General features: G+C 49.2%; 1 protein-coding gene across 1 annotated transcript in view; it reads right to left on the bottom strand.

The window, feature by feature from the left end:
* Mvb12b (multivesicular body subunit 12B) overlaps positions 1–13,108 on the bottom strand; it is a 163,492-nt gene that overhangs the window by 31,417 nt on the left and 118,967 nt on the right. The window lies entirely within an intron of this gene.

Raw genomic sequence — 13,108 nt, 5'->3', positions numbered from 1 at the left:
ACATTCCAATTGAGTTTACACAAGGCCAACAACTTCCTTCTAGGTCCCCAAAGTAATTTGTTTTGCCATGTTATTCATAAGCCAAAAGGAGCAATTTATCAGCCACAGCCGGAGACTCCGGAGCCCCACGCACAAGAAGAAGAAGAAGTGTGGGCACTGGTGTCAGTCACATGTGCGTTGGTGCCCGCTTGCCAGGCACGTGGTTTTGGGTAAGTCACTTAATCCCGAGTCAGAGTTTCACCTGCCTCTTCGGCAACGCCGGGGTGGGGGCAAGGCAGCAAGCATGAATGAGCCGAGCCTAGCCGTTCTACGGCCGCCACTTGACGCATGACTTCCATATACAGAGCACAGACCGTCTCTTTGGGGACTGAGCTCAGAGCACAGCCTCCTACCCCACAACTGTTGTGACTAGGACAGGGGTCGCTCTATCTGACCTTTCTTTCAACTGTAAAAGAAAATGATAATATCTGGGCCACTCCTGTCGAAATGAGATAAAAACACAAAGCCCATGTACAAACAAGCTTCTTGGTTGGTTAGGGATGACGATATTACTGCTGCACAGGAAAAGGCCCTTCATAAACTCCATGTATCCATATTAAACCATATTACCCGTGAGTCCCGGTCAAAGGCTCGCAGAGGTATAGACGCAATGTCTGCCCTGCACTGTGGTATGACGCACAGGGTGCCCAACAGTGCCCTCCCCGCCATCTGTTCTCTCGGCAGTTACAAGCAAAGCTTGATCCAGAAATGGGGTTCTGGAGCAATCTGGTACCACACAGGTAAGGAGTAAGATGTGAGGTGACTGAAGAAAACCAAGGCTGCATCTTAGCTGGTCTCCCAAGTGGCCAGAATGTTGTTGTGGTTAAATATCCCTGAGCTGCAGCTAGGCTTGTGCTATCCTCCACATGAACTAGTGAAGGGGTTGTATCCTCAAGAGACCTGGCACCATTCAAATACCGTTTGCATTGTGGTTTTGACCTCAAGCCTAGTCCCAGGGGCTTTTCTAGAGGACCATGGGAAGAAATACCACGAAAGGGCAATCTGGTTCATTATGAGTTGGGAGGGAAAAAGGGTCACCTCACCCCATGAATATGTCACCTCATAAATATTCCACAGACTTTGAAATCCAGATTACAGAGCGCACTAGGCTGCATCCCACTTGGGGGCAGCCCCCACCATCTCTCTTTGACTGTTGGTTTTGCTCTGCTAAATGAACTTCAGCTTAAAATATCTGTGTCTTGACTGAATTCTTTTCTTCAAGAAAACAAGAACCAAGACCCCGCCCCCAATAGGTCCATTTGTTTGATGTCCCCTGGAAAGAGTCCTAAAGGGCTTGGAGCTCAGCTCAGGGATAGAGGCCTTGTACCCGCTTAAGCCCAGCACCACAGGCAGAAACAAAACACAAACAAAACTGCTATAAAGAAGTCCAGGCTGAGCCAGGTGGATCTCTATGAGTTCGAGGCCAGCCTGGGCTACTAAGTGAGTTCCAGGAAAGGCGCAAAGCTACACAGAGAAACCCTGTCTCGAAAAACCAAAAAAAAAAAATAAAAAAAATAAATAAATAAAAAAAATAAAGAAGTCCAGGCTAATAAACTACAGGCGTCTCCCACTAACGGGCATTCCCCAGGTTCTGCCGGGCACAAGCATTCTGGATCTCACAAACACACAATCATCTCCAGACCCATCTCTACACAAAATGCCCGACCCTGTCACTTCAATTGAGGGGTGATTCCTCTCCACATCCCTAGTACCACGAGAGGAATGAGGCCTCAGCCCCTGCTCAGAGCAGCCCTCCTCTAATGCAGACGACTGGTCAGGTGAGGGAGGTTCCTGGCGAGCTCTGAGAGCAGGAAGGGTAGAAGGACATGTCCTATACTCAGGAGGGCCTAGAAATCCAGCTAGACCAGCTGCATTCCTCTGAGGAAACTTTTTAACTTTATAACTCTGTAATGGCTTTGCTCCAAGACCATTTGCACTTGGCTTAAGGTGAAGACGGTTGTCTCAGGATCACATCCATGGCACTAACGGGAGGCCTCTGTAGTCAGGAGGCTCTGGAGTCAGTGCTCACACCTGCTGTTCCAAGGCAGAAACTCTAAAGCCTGTTGGCGAGCAGGAGCTGAAGCATGGGGGCGTGACTGTGCCGAGCGGAAGGCAGGCTGTTCTTGAGGAACAGCCGTCCTCAGGGAGTCGGGTGCTGTGAAACAAGGGCCATTCCCACCCAGCCACTTCACTGTTACTGCAGGCAAGTTTGGTGGCCAGGACAGGCCCTGCTGGCAGAGGTCACACACAATGGCCTCTGTGGGGGCGGACACCTCAGGAGGGGAGGTACGCCTTCCCTTCCCGGGCCTCTTTTCACCTCAACACCAACACAAACCATTTTAAACTGTATTTTTTCTTTTCTTTTTCTTTTCTCTGAGACAGGGTTTCTCTGTGTTGCTCTGGCTGTCCTGGAACTCACTTTGTAGACCAGACTGGCCTTGTACTCACAGAGACCTGTCTGCCTTTGCCTTCTGAGTGCTGGGATTAAAGGTGTGCACCACCACTGCCAGCTAAATTATATTGTTTGAATGTCTCAATATATGAATCTGTTTTCAAGGAATCCATCCCTAAAGGACAGCTAAGCTAACACACTCTGAACCCTAGGTCAGCAGTCTGCATGGGCCTTGGGCCTGTAGCTGTTTTCTGTGCATTTATGTGTGTCTGAAAGTGTAAAGAAATATACTTTGTCTGTCTGTGTGTGTGTGTACGCATGTGTGGGTGTTTTAACAAAATCAGCACCACAGTGTAACTGCTCTGCACTTTTTCACTTAGCTGTGGAATTTTCCATGTCAGAAGGTGAAGTTCTAACTCGGACTTTTAAACGTCTGCACAGGAGTAGGGTGCAGAGACCCATGGCCAGTGCCTTAACTGTCATCCCAAATGGCTGCTAGATGAGTCACACAAAGGCTTGTGGGCTGGGAAGACTAGGGAGAGTCAACTTCAGGATGTTACCCTAGCAGATGGGGCCATTCCAACCATCCAGTCTAGCTAGGGTGACCAGACAGAAGAACCACCTGGGAGACTCTCCTGGCTGGTTTTCTTTTTGTCAACGTGACATGTTAGAGTCACGTGGGAAGAAGACCCTTCATTGGAACAATGCCTCCATCAGACAGCCTGCAGGCAAGTCTATGAACATTTTCTCTTTTTTATTGAAAATTAATTTTCACACAATTTATTTTGATCATGTTGTTTCCCCAATCCCTATGGAGCACTTTTTAAATTAATGATCGATGAGGGAGGGTCCAGATCACTCTGGGTGATGCCATTGCTGGGCATAGTGTCCTGGATGGTATAAGGGGTGTCCTGGATGGTAAAAGGAAGCAGGCTGAGTAAGCCAGTAAGCAGCACCTCTCCACGGCCTCCGCTTCAGTTCCTGCCTCCAGGTTCCTGCCTGACTTCCTTCGATCATGGACTGTGATATAGAAATATAAGGTGGAACAAACCTTTTTCTCTCCAAGTTGCTTTGGTCACTGGGTTTTATTACACAAAAAGAAACCCTAAGACAGACATATTGGTACCCGGGTTTGTGGGGTATTGTTGTGACAGACCTGACTGTGTTTGGGAGAACTGTGGAGTCACTTCCACTTTTTGGCTGGAAAAGGCATTGAGTGATCAGGGCTGGCTGAGCTGTTGTGGGAACTTAGAATATAATGCTGAGAGCAGTGCAGATGACAGAGACCCGGCTCGTGCAGTTTCCAAAGGAAGTAAAGACTCTATGCTGTGCTATTCTGTAACAAGACTATGCAGCCCTGAAGAATTATCTGTGATCAACACGAGACAGAATCACCCAAGTACAGCCTTTGCCTTGCTGGGACAATTAATACTGGTCACCTGGGGCTGAAGAGTGAGCTGTGATTAAGAAAAGGCTAGCATCACTGAGACAAAATCTTCTGGGGTGTGTTTTCTCAGCACTCAGAAGTTATGGCCCGGACGGGGCCAAGGCTGCATCTCATGCCGGCAGCAGAGTGTGGTGTAAGGAAGAAAGAGCAAGAGTCTTGTGAGCGTCTTCCAGGTGATACTGGTTTTGAAGGCATGAAAACGTCATGGAGAGCAGCTGAGACTTGGCATCATAAGAGCCTAGGAGAGCCTGTTGGTGAAGGCACAGCCCAGCTGCAATGAAGACTCCAGCATTTGGGGGACGCCAGTACCATGGGACTACCACCAAGGACAGCAACAGATGTGGCGTGCACCAGCCTGAGCCTGTGAGATGAGCTATGACTGGCACAGCCCGAGGGGTGGAGCTGCACAAGTCCTGTGGAATCCGGAGGGTCCTAAGTGAATCCCAGATACCATGCACCATGCTTTTACACCACTGGACTTTGGTTTTGCTTTGAAATGATTATAACTGTGCCCTGGCCTTTCCTATTTGAAATAAGAAGTACGTAGCCCAATTTTTGATGTTACAGGAGCCCACAATTAGGAGACTTTAGATATTTTAGAGAGACCTTGTACTTTGAAAGAGACTTTGGATGTTTTAAATAGACTGAATTTTTAAAGTGTTTAAATTCCTAAAGACTGTGGGAATTTTAATTTAATTTTAATTTGAATGTTTTTATTTTGTGATGTTGATATTGAGACACTGGGGATAAACATAAAAGAAAAGGTTATGGTTTAATTGTAATGCATCAGTGTGCCAAGTTGACAAGGGGTCAATTGTCCTGGCTGGTTTGTTTGCTTGTTTTGTTTTTTGTTCAACTTGACACAAGTTAGAGGTATATGGAAAGAGGAACCCAACTGGGACAATGCTTCCATCAGGTTGCTTGTCTGGGGGCGGGTATTTTCTTGATTAATGATTAACATGGGAGGGCCTGGGCCACTGTGGGTGGTGCCAGCTTAGGCCTGCAATCCAGGTTGGTATAAAGAAGCAAGCTGAGCAAGCCATGTAGAGCAAGCCAGTAAGCAACAGTCATCCATGGACTCTGCTTCAGCCCTGTCTCCAGGTTCCTGCCTTAAGTTCCTATCCTGACTTCTTTGATGATGGACTCTGATGTGAAAGTATAAGATGAAACAAGCTCCTCCCTAGGTTGCTTTTGACTGTGATGTTTAATTATTTCACCAAAACCCTAATTAATACAGGTAGTAAGGCTGATGCAGGTGGTTGGGGCAAGAGCTGTTTGCAAAAGGAGTGTAGGAGAGGGAACGTACAGAAGCAGACATAGACGGAAGAACTGAGAGCCTGGGAACTGGGCTAGAGGAACAGGAGGGATCCAGGGTGATGGAACAGGATGCCAGGAATTGCTATGAGGGTGGGCAAGCCAGCAGGCAGCAGATGAGCTGGGGTTTCCATCTAGCATGTGCTTTTTGTGGGGCACTTGTGAGGTCCAACAGAAGAAAACTGGTTTGTGTAGGTTGGAACACCATGGGCAAAACTGTTGGGACTAACTAGTAAGGACAAGAGAGAAAAGTGCTAGGCCTGGTGCCCTGAGAGAAGGAGAGAGAGAAGAGGGGGATATGGGGAGAGAGACTATGTGGTATGGACCAGAATGGGGTTAGTCAGCATAAACCTGGCTTCAGTGTCTAGGTGGAGGGACTATGTAAAGATGGAAGTACAGGACTGTGTGTAGACACATGGACACACGCATGAACACATGCTTCTCAGCTAAGGGCCTAGATTCAAGGGCACTTGGGAGCAGCATGCAGGCTTGGAGCCCCAGCTTTTGTTCCTTACACCCTGCTCTACAAGAAGCAGGCTCTTAGAGAAATGGCTGATTCTAGACTGAAAAGGAAAACCAGGAACGTCTTGAGCCACAAAACAAAGACACTCTCACAAAACCATGGAAACATGGAAGTTGGCTCAATGGAGCTCCTGCTGGTAACTACAGGACAGTCTGAGCATCTAAGAAAACAACAAAGGACACAGATGGGGTGGTACATGCCCGTGATACCAAATTCAGGAGGTTGAGACAGGAGGATTGGAAGTTCAAAACCTGCCTGAGCTACACAGCTGTCTTAGGAAGAAAAAGGAGGTCAACAAACGAGAAGCCACTGGTTCATGTTGATAGAAGCTGATAAACATATCCACAGGCTGCGAGAAAGCCCCCCTCATCAAATGCCAACCCCCAAATATGAACAACTGACAGTGACAGTCAATGGCTACAAGTCCAAGTGTGCCGAGGGACAGGCTGCTCTGTGTCCAGAAGCATTTCACTCCCCAGACTGCATGCCCATTATGGAAGGGACAACAGTGACTTCCCAGTGAAAACCCAGGGAACCTGCGCTAACCCCAGTGCTGAGCTGCGACAGCCCATGGATCCCCCGATGTCCACCCCGAGGAAGAAGACAGACTGACTTGGGTGCTTTCCCTATGGCATGCACAACACACACCTATGCCAAGAGAAGCTGAACCCAAGATCAGGCTGAGGGACAGGGCCCAGCACAAGACCCCAGGCACAAGGCACTAAGCGCAAGACAGGACTCTTCCCTATTCTACTTGACAACTAAGCAAAGGTGACCGTGTGTCACTCAAACCTGATTTCCTGTCAAGTCCACAAGCACACACACAAGGTTATTATGTCTACCCCAGGGCTGAGATCCAATTTTTAATAGGAATTATCTCAAACACTAGATTTCTTAATTATGAAGTATATATCTCTGAGGCATCATTAGAAAGTGCTCTAAAGTAGATGCAAATAAACTTTGGGATTTCAACACTGGGATCCTTTCTTTTTTCCTAGTGACCCCCACACCAGTCAGAGGAAGGCCTGTGGTCAGGACAGGGGTGTCTCTGAGAGTAGATAGGGGTTGGTAGGCTGCAAAATACCACATGGGCCTAACCCAGCACCCATCCCTCTGCAAGGGGACACGGATGCCATCACGAAGTGTAACCTGCTCTCCTTCTCCTCCATCAGGGCTTGGCAATGTGACTTGCTTTGGCTAATGGTGTCACAATGTCTATGTGACACCAGTTTGTACACTTGGGAGTGTGGTTCCCCTGCTGTGTCCCAGCTGGGCTGGCTGTGTGGAGTGAAGGCCAACGGTCCTGGTTCTGCTCTTGCCACATCAATGAAGCTGTCCCCTGTCATATGTGTGGATGTTTCCGTTCATGACCATCTAGTCCAACCACCTGTTGACCACAGAACACTGAGTGAGTGTAACTGTTGGCTAGCTCAAGCCCTAAGTCTTGAGGTAGTAAGGCAAAGAAACCGATAGGGGCTTTGAGGAGAAAATTCACAGAGATTTTTCAGATGCTTTGGCTGGCTGGGCACACTCCACGCACTGTCCATCTCCAGTTCCCCAGAACTAGGTTGCACACTTGCACCATCACATCTGACACACACTTCCACCACCATATCTGACACTTTACCATTTACGTGGGTTCTGGGGATTGAACTCGGGTCCTCATGCTTGAAGGACAAGCATTTTACTGACGGCGCTGACTCCCCCGCCTAAGCCAATGCCTTTTACTTTGATTCCATGACTGATTCCTATCTTCCCAAGTATTTCAGCAATAAGAACAGTCTGTGAACAGCACACACTAGATAAGTATAATGTCCCCCCCCCCCCCCGCTGCTAGAGGGCATACGGCACCACACACACACACACCCACCATATATACCATACACAAATACACATCACATACACACCACAACACACTCACATACACACCATACATACCATACACAAACACACACACACACACACATCACATACACACCACAACACACTCCATACACACATACACACACACCACACACCACATACACACCACATACACACACACACAACACACATACACATACCACACACGCCACATACACACCATACACACACACACCACACACACACACATACACACCACACACACATACCACACACATACACACCACACACACCATACACACACACCACATACCCCCTACACACACCACACACATACCACACACACCACACACACACACACACACCACACACACACACATACATACACACCACACACACATACACACCACACACACCATACACACACACCACATACCCCCTACACACACCACACACATACCACACACACCACACACACACACACACACCCCACATATCCTCTAAATATTGGCGGCTGGTTCACTTTGTAGATCTTCCAGAGGAAACAGGTGTGAGGCTACCTCCTGTTTCTGACTGTACTGGTCACCTGACAGTAATCCAAGGCATGATCATCTCCTCCGACACCTCTCCCACCCCAGGCAAACGGCTCCGATAACCACTCCGGCCCACTGTGGAGCTCAGCCTTGAGGTTTAACAACAGCGCCCACGCATTCACTCTGATTTCTCGAATGCTGAACTTTCCCAGGCAACACGAGCTGAGCTAATGAGCATGGGGATGACAAAGAATCTTCACCCAAGGTTCTTTGAGCTCTCCAGGATAATAAGTACTTGTTCCTTTCTACAATGGGCATATAAAAGAGAAATCTAAATAATAATTGCTGTAATTATCTTGCAAAATATGCAGAGATTAATGGTGATTATGAAAGTGTCTACTTTCTCTGAAGTCACCGCTGATCAAGTGGTATCCGAAAGGGCCGCTGCCAAGGAACTTTTGACACTGAACCGCAGGTGGGCAAGGGGACATGTCACCGTGCCTTTCTCCCCAGGAAATCTTACCCTGTCTTTATGAAATCTGCTTTCATCACTCCCAACCCCCGACTCACATTTTAACTCTTCACACCGGTGCTCTGGAGAGGCTTCCAAGACACCCTGAACGGGCTGCGTGGTGTCACTGTGGTTCAAAGCCCCAAGTTCAACTTGTTATTTATTCAAATAATTAATTACTCGTGTATCCATCGAGCAGTTTGTCATGACACATTAATGACTTGATAGACTTCCATGAACTGGTGAACACAGAACAGCAGAGCGTTTTTATCGTCATTTAATTTTAAAACGATCCTGTGTGAAATTATCTCGTCATGAGTGATGGGCGCATAAAGAACCGACTCAGCAAAGCCCCTTTTGGATCATTGCCTTATTAATGGGTAACGTCAGGGGAATGAAAAATGCTAACATTGTCATATTCTGCTGCTGGGTGGAGACGGATGGCGGGAGAGTGGGCAAGGGCTCTGCATGATCCCTGCCACGAGTGGCACTCCCCCTTCCCCACGCCACAGCCAGAACACCCACTAACCCATCCAGCGGTCCAGAAGCCCAGGCGCCCTATTTTGGAGTTTATGGCTCTCAGCATTAGCGTGTGTGGTCTCTTTTCTCTTAAACTTGGGTTTTCCATGAGTGATATAAAAGCATTCCACTTTATTGCTTTGAACATTAAACGTTATTAATCCAATAGAAGAACGTTAAAGATATTGCTGTCACCTTTAAATGTGAAATGATATTAGGAGCTTAAAAACGCTGGGGTAGGAGAAAAGATGTTCTTGTTGCTTTCAAGTCTTCAGATGCCCATGCCGGGCTGAGGATAAAACCCCAGGTCTACATAGCTCACAGCACAGCATCTGCTTAAGAGGGATGCCCTGTTCAGCCCAGCTCTCTTTTCTCTCGTGCCCTGAAAACCCTTCTTCCTTGTTCCAGTTGCAAACTTGGGAGTCTTCACAATGACTTCCCTCAGTGCCACCAGCAGCCAGCAGACATAGCTGGTGACCTCTGCAGAGCCAGTGCTCGCCACCGCCACTGCTAGACATGCTGGGCTGCTCTGACAGCTGCAGGCCTGCACTCCAGGGACCACAGCAGCGGAGCGGGGAGCCAGGTGCTATCCCTAGCCTTCTAAAGGAAGGCGGACACCAGGTTTGTCTTCCAAGCTTCCTGCTTCTGCTCTGGCGTAGCCAGGAATAGCTTCACCACTCGCTGGGATGTCCTCCTTCCTATCTGCCACACTAGTTGCCAGAGCTTAGACTCCCCAAGAGGATGGCAGCCGAGATGGCAGCCGACGTCCTCACCAGCTGTCTCTGTGCTTCCTGCTCACCTGCTGTTGACGCCAAGAGAGTTCTGTGAGGTTTGCATAAGGGGCGATTCTCCTGTTACCTGGATGATGTTGACACCCATCTCACAGAAGTAACGAGTGGAGGCTTGGACATTAGATGGCAAATGTAGACCAGCTGTGAGCAGTGTTGGGGCAGAGGGCACACAACAAAACCCATGGGTGCTGGTAGAAACTGAGCTGTCAGGGGCTGAGGGCGCAGGCCAAGGCAGGCAAGCGAGGTGCAGCCAGAGGCTGGCTGGGCCGTTTGTCTTGTGGAGCACCTTAATCCTGCAGATGGACACTGGGGCCATTCCCAGAGATGTCTAATAAGGATGTGGCAAAGCTGCCTTGTGTGGTGGGTACATCCGAGTGACGAGTGGAGACTTACTCATCTGTGGGTGAGCAGAGCAGAGGCACAGCTTGTAGGAAAAAGAAGTACTAAATCCAAAGTCCACGGCTTTGTCCCATCCGCGGGAGGCACAGCCTCTCAGCGAGGCCAGTCAACACTGCAGCCAGTCTGGAATCAGCTGGGCCTGCAACAGGTACCTCAGGAGAGCATCCTCATTCTTCCGTGGTGGTAGGGAGCTAGTGACTTCAGCCCTCAGAGCAAGTGGCACCCCTTTGTCAGAGGCAGCAGCCCTGATGAGAGAGCCAGTCCTGGGTGCTGACGAACTCGGCTAGCCTTGGTGCTTTGAAGATGGAGTCTTTACAGCTGACCCTGAATCCCAGAAGCTTGGTTCCTTCTGAAGTGTGTCAGAAGGCACAGTCCCTTGGATGCTTATTAAGCACACAGCCCTCAGCCCTGGACCTCAGACTTCACTGGAAGCCTGCAGGTGTGACTGTGCCAGGGATCCCAGAGGCGGGTCCTTCAAGTCTTCTGCACACACAGGTCCTCTGTTACCTGGTCAGGATAGCTACCTGACAGCTGGTGAAACTGTGGCCTGTGTGCTAGGCACAGCCCTTAGTGAGGAGCCAAGTTCAGCCAGGCTCTGGATATCCCTAATGAATACAAGGCAAGAGACTTAGAGATCCTGGCTCCTGAGTACAGCCAATAGATTACCTAAGGGTTCCAGAACTCTCAGAACTGGGTCTCTGAAATCTGCAGTATGAAAAGACCCCAGAAAGAACCCAGGCCCACACTTTCACACTGTGTGGGCCTGGGTTCTTTCTGGGGTCCCTATGGCTTATTACTTTCCACAATAGGGAAAAAAAAACCATTAATAAATGCAGACACTCTGGGAATGACTCTTCTGGAATCCAGACAGGGGGTTTTGTTTTCTCCTCTTTCTCTGCATAATTCAAACTGAGCTCTTCATAGTCTGGGGCTCAGGACTGTGGCGCTGCCAACGTGAACTGGAGCCTTTGGTTTCTTCCTCTGTCTTCTGTGGGAAATCACTTACAGCCACTTGAAAACCTGCCCTGATGTTTTTAAAGAGGCTCTTTGGTCAGAACAAAGTGAGAGAACACATTTCTGTACAGCCTCCCAGCGTAGAGGGTTCCACACAGGCGACTCCCAACTGTGAAGTTTCCAGAGCCCTTAGGAGCCAAGGAGGACAGGAAAGCAAGGCCTGATGGGAGACACGCAGTATCTCATGGGAAAACACAGAAACCCCAGTGGGAAATGGGACTGTGCTTCAAAATACTTTCTTAAAAGCCCCAGGGGAGGCAGAACATGGTGTCAATCAAAGAGGAGGAGGAACCCACATGAGCCAGAATCGAAGAAGAGTCATAGATGATGGGATTTCCCAGACCCTGCACACCTGGCACCTCTGGAACTCTGAGAGATTCAGATCCAGGAGGGTTCTGCTGGTTCTCACCTCTCCCCTGGGCTCCTGTGAGACTGACTGCCCCCTCGCCCCCCCCTTGTCCCTGACCCCCCTGCCCTACCCCACCCCTTCCCAGTTTCACCTTAGCAACACTTGCCAGAGAGGGGTTACAGGTTTGCTTCGCGCACCCAGCGGGTGGTAAGAGAACCAGGTGCACAGTGTGGCTCTCCTGACGGCTACATAACTATTTATTGGTCCAGTGGAAAAACTGTCTCAGCTTAGGCATGGCAGGGACTCCAGAGCACAAAGTTAAGGCTCCGGCTTGGAGAGGGAGCAAGGCTTAGAGGCTCAGGGATGTGGGGCAATGGCCAGCTTTCTGCTCCTTCGTTCCTGTGAACTGTCCCCAAACTGTCTCTTGTCAGGCACTCCTGGAAAGCAGCAGCTTTTGCTTGTCCTGTGATCCTGGTGGAGTGGAGGCAGCTTGTGATTGTGCCTCTCAGTTGATTCCACAAAGGCTGTTGGACAAGCACCAAACTGTGTTTTAATTTGTGTCCAGAGTAAGGAAAACACAGGTGGCCATTAAGTTTTCTGCCTGTGAAACCCCAAATGGCCAGGAGACAGGGTGCTGCTCCACCCACACACCTTTCCTCTTAGAAAAGAGATGCTGGGAAAAGATGCTTCTAAGAACCATACAAGAAGCCCTCCGGTTTGAGGTCTCAATTGTAAGAGCATGGTACAATGTAGGGAAGACAGACGGACAGGGTGCTGTGTCCTTCTGTCTAACACACGACCGTTTGGATCTGAGATGGTAACATTCATGGTAGAACATTCTGCCTATGGCAATCCAGAAGGTGGAGACACAAACTAATTTGTCATCCTGCAAAGGTGCATTGGGGTTCTGCAGGAAGGGTGCTCTTGTGGGGTGTTCACTGGCCAGTGAGTGAGCCTGTCTGATACTCCACCCCAGAACCCGTACAAAAGCCTATAGCGAGGTGGAGACAGGAGACACCAGCTACCCTGGTGTACTTGGGGAAAATAACAAGAGACCCTGTTCCAAAATAAGGTGGAAGGTGAAGTCTGATACCTGAGGTTACCCTCTGACCTCCACACATGTCATAGCATGCACACACCTACGTTCACACATGACTGCACACCCCCGTATGTATACTCCTCTCTCTCTGTCTCTCTGTCTCTCTGTCTGTCTGTCTGTCTCTCTCTCTCTCTCTCTCTCTCTCTCTCTCTCTCTCTCTCTCTCTCTCTCTCTCACACACACACACACACACACACACACACACACACACACACACACACACACTCTGATACTGTCAAAGGGCCAACAGCTAATGCTACTGATGAACTTCTTGGGGGACAGGAGCTTGTGGTGTGAGGACGCCGCCGAGGACAA

The sequence above is a fragment of the Peromyscus californicus genome, unplaced genomic scaffold (assembly GCF_007827085.1).
Source record: "Peromyscus californicus insignis strain IS unplaced genomic scaffold, ASM782708v3 Scaffold_7__1_contigs__length_154581171, whole genome shotgun sequence".
Taxonomy (NCBI): domain Eukaryota; kingdom Metazoa; phylum Chordata; class Mammalia; order Rodentia; family Cricetidae; genus Peromyscus; species Peromyscus californicus.
Note: the sequence above shows the minus strand (reverse complement) of the source record. Positions and strands in the feature narration are given on the sequence as shown.